The following is a 4,738-nucleotide window of genomic DNA, read 5'->3' as shown; positions in this document are numbered from 1 at the left end:
AATTATGTAATTTAATATAAAGTTAAAAATTTAATAATATCTATACAACTTGTTCAATAACAACAACAATGGTTACATTTTCACAATGTGTCAACATTTTCATCATTTCCATCTGATAGTGATGCAGGCAGACTTTGGCCACAGGCAGAAAAAGGCCCCAGCAGTTTTCCCAGATAGTAAAGAAGCTCTTGATGCGTAGTGGTTACGAATCGGACTGTGAACCTCAAGGTCAGCAGTTCCAAACTACCAGCTGTTTCGTGGGAGAAAGATGAGGCTTTCTGCTCCTGTAAAGATTTATAGCCTTGTAAACCCTGTACAGGGTCGCTATTAGTTGGAACCGACTCCACAGCACATAACCACCACCATTACCACGCCTTCCCTCTGGGAGGCCAGTCGATCAGCAGGGTAAACACTGGACTGCTAACCACAGTGTCAGTGGGGTGGTTACAGCCCACCAGCTACTCGCTGCTCAGCGAGAAAAAGATGAGGCTTTTTGTTCCAGCAAGGATTTGCGGCCTGAGAAATTCAATACAGGGTATTTCTAAGTCAGAATCAAATCCTTGGCACTTAACAACAACAACAACCCCTCCCCTTTCCTCTGGAATGAGGGACCTGGCTAAGAAACTAAAAATACAAGGGTGAGTCAAAAATTGGCCACACAGCTGGTGACATTAAGTGTGCATGTGAAAGGATGCTGTTGAACAGACGAGAGACAGTGGATTATGTGGCGGACCATTAGCAAATCAGTCATGGCTCTGCCTATCAAATAATTCAAGACAGAATTGGATTTCAAAAAGTTTGTGTGATATGGGTGTCGAAACAACTCACAGAAGAACATAAACAGAAGCATTTGGACCTCTGCAAACAAAATTTAACCAATACTTAAAGGAAGGTAAAAGTTTCTTTTTAAAAATCGTCACTCGTGACGAGACATGGATTAATCACTACAAACCAGAGTATGGTATAGTAACATCGTCAGTCACCCACTACGGGAAAGCTCAAAAGTCAACCGTAAACTGGGAAATTGATGCTTAAGTTTTCTGGGATTCTCAAAGGTCAGTATTAGAATACTATCAGGAAAAATGTTCAACATTCAACAGTGTTCATTACAGTGAGATGCTCACTGAAGAGCTGAAACCTAAACTTCAGATTAAACGCACAGGACTGCTATCCAAAGGCCATGCCATCTCTCATGACAATGCACGTCTGCACACCTCTGTACACACAGTTGACACAATGCAAAAACTTTGTAGATAGCCTCATCTCCCTATACTCCTCATCTTGCTTTATCTGACTTTCACCTGTTTGGTCCCCTGAAAGCAGGCCTTGTAGATGAAGAGTCACCTGTAATGAAGAAGTGAAGACCGCGGTGCATTCGTGGCTCACATCACAGGTCAGCCTAAAACATTTTCTAATAAGGGAATATGAATGCTTGTTGACAGATGGGCAAAGAATATTGAAAAGCAAGGAAATTCTGTCCAAAAATTATGTATTTGTCTTTTCTAAAAGTTGATAAATTCTACAGCCAGAGTGCAGATAAATTTTTGACTCACCCTCTTATAAGTATTTGTAAAATGTCTTTTTTGTGTAAGATCAGTTCCTTGGCAAGGAGCTACTGAAACAACAGTGCACTCAAGTATAAAGAATTACAGTGCCCACTGAGGCTGCAAATGGTACACAAGAAGGCATAATGTTGACTATATCAGCATAGTGATTTGTACTCACATCCTTGCCTTGTGACATGTTCCCTATCCTTTATGATGACATGTTCCTGTTCATGCCCCAAAGGCATCACCTATAAAATAACCTTAGTTTCCTTCCTCAGGGACATTTGGTGGCAGAGATTTCAATCTCCTTCCCTTCTTGAGATGGAAATATCTGCAGAGGTCTCACAAGCAACCAAGGCCAAGAGCCCAAGCTTTGTCCAACATCAGTAGTTCTATTCCCACTGATCCAGCTTCTCTGCCTCAGACCCCACCCCTTACCTTCTCATCTTTGCTTTAGAGTGAAAGTTGACTATTCCATCATATATGTATGTTTTAAGGAGCCCAATATTCCCAAGTAATACTATGTGCCAATCTGTTATTTAGCTGAAAGATGACCTCTTGAAGTAGTTTCTGTTCAGAGTTTTGATTGTATCTCAGGACAAAAGTCTGAGGAGCAGCTGGTGTGCTTGAACCACCGAACTTGCGGCTCAAACTGACTGTAATACACGCATTAACCACACAGCACCAAACCTTGCAACACATAGGATAACGACATCAGATCAAAGCTGATCACATCAGCTCTCATCATGTAGGTGCATGTTAAGAGCTCGTCTCATGGAGGTGATAACTACATCCTAAGTGTTAAACACCACTGAGAATCCTGGTCAAGCCACATTGATAAAAAAAAACCTTAACTATCACAGCAATCCTATGTACAATAGAATGAAACACTATCTGGTCCTGTGCCATCTTCAGTCCTCGGTATATTTGAGTTCACTGATGCAGCCCCTGTATCAATCCTTTTATAGAAGGTTTTCCTCTTTTTCATTGACTTTACCAAGCATGATGTCTTTCTCTATCCCTAATGATAACACGTCCAAAGAATGTGAGATAGTCTTGTCAACCTTACTTCTAAAAAACGTCTTCCAGATGTATTTCTTCCAAGAAATGTTTCCTTTGTAGTGTTGTGAAAAACACTTTGGATAGCGGTGATAGTTGCATTAACAGTAAATGTAGTTAGTCACTGAACTATACACTTAAAAATGGTTAAAATGACAAAATGGTAAAAGTGTTTTTATAAATGGAGGCAAGTAAAAAAAAAAAGTACTGTTAATCCAGAGAAGCAGCGACACCAGAGATGGAGGCAGAGATGGGGACGTGGAGAGAGGGAGCAGCTGAGGACTCTGAACTCATGGAGAGGGACAGGGTGTTGGCAGCCAGGAGGCAGGCTTGCAGAATGTGCCCTTTGGTGGCTTAAATTATTACATTTTCCTGAGCGTTAAAAAAAAAAAAAAGCTAAAATGAATATAAATACTGTTAACTGATAGTACATGGAGGGGATTACAATCATTGTAATGAAACAAAATGATTTGTTGAATTTAATATGATTTGTTTTGCTGAATGTAAAACTGCCTGTAAACTTTCACTCAAATCACAGTAAAAACTTTTTTAAAAAAAGTACTGTTACTAGGGCTTCATTTCAGCTCATACATACTTGAGTTCATTCCAAACAAAATGTGTTTAAATATGTCTCTGTAATCAGTAGTGTGGTGCTGTGGGTTAATGCGATAGATTGTAAGGTTGGTTTGAACAGTGTAAGGTCGGTGGCTCAAGCTCACCAGCTGCTCCTTGGAAACTCTATACAGGGTTGCTATGACTTGATGGCACATGACAACAATAATTAGTGGATAGCTGCAGACAAATTCTCTCGGCAATATACTTGTTTAGTGTTGTTAGAGTTCCTTTAAAAAAAAAAAAAAAGGTATTTTTTTGGTGCCATGAGGAAAAAAAAAAAGTTTTGAGGTCAGGGCTAATATCAAATTGTTAACATTTGATAACTGAAGCTTTGCAACAAGTTAATAGGACTACTGCCCCACATAAAACAATTTTTAGACGGATCAAAACATTCTAAGGTAGGTCAGAAAGACCTCAAATATGATCCGAGAGGGAAGACTGTCAATCTTAAAGAATGAAGAAACTGTGGCTAAATTCTAGAAAGTGGAGGTAGACCACCATAGTATTATCATTGATGTGATGGCAATCAAGTTGGGGCCTCACCTAGTTCAGCATTCAATCTTAAGTCAACAATTGACCTCAACAAGCTTTCTGTTCAGTGGATGCCAAAAATTCAAGCAGCTCTAAGAGCCCATCCATTTTTTAAGAAAGATCAAAACTAATCAAAGACAATTTTATGCAACAAACCATAACCATGAATGAGTCTTGGATTTACAAATTTGGAGAGCAAAGTTTAATCAAAACTGACTTCTGAGTGGATCTGCTGGGCCAGGAAACAATGTAGAATGGTCAGTTCAGAAAGTTTTTGGGGATTCCAAAGGGTAATCTTGATAGATATTCTCAAAGGATACAGGACCATCACAAGGGCTTTTTATGAAGTAGTTCTAAAAACCTGAAAAATGCATTGGTGAGAAAAACGCCTGGAAAATTATGCCAGGTACAGTGCACCTGCTAATTCTTTGTGGGTAGAACTGTCCTAAGAGGATTTCATTAGGAAACCTTATCTCATCCACCTTACAGCCTAATCTTACCCCTTCAAACTTTTTTGCTTCCAAGACTCAAAGAACATTTAAACGGAGCACTATTTGAGTCCCTTGTTGTTGTTAAGTGTGGTCGACTCAGTTCCAACTCATAGCGACCCTGTATAGTAGGGTTTCCATGAGGCAGCTGGTGGGTTTGAATGGCCAGCGCTGGTCCTACAGTACCACACCAGGAATCCTAGGTGTCAAATTGCAGTTTTGACATGATGTAAATCTTCACGGAAGTGTTTATACAGAGATGGAAACACCATCTTCATGAACAGCAGGGCAGCTAATTATTTAGGGGCCTTCTAGACCAATTTCTCCATTTTATAAATCCTAGCCTATATGCCATGATTATGGACCCATTAACTTGACAGCAAGTAACAACAAATATACAATACACATACTTTGCTCCTGGACTAGAAGATTCAATTTGGTCAAGCCATCAATTATCCCCAAACTGATCAACCAAAATCCTAATAAAAAACAGGTCTT

Source organism: Chrysochloris asiatica, unplaced genomic scaffold, assembly GCF_000296735.1.
Source record: "Chrysochloris asiatica unplaced genomic scaffold, ChrAsi1.0 scaffold00049, whole genome shotgun sequence".
NCBI classification, from domain to species: Eukaryota; Metazoa; Chordata; class Mammalia; order Afrosoricida; family Chrysochloridae; genus Chrysochloris; species Chrysochloris asiatica.
Note: the sequence above shows the minus strand (reverse complement) of the source record.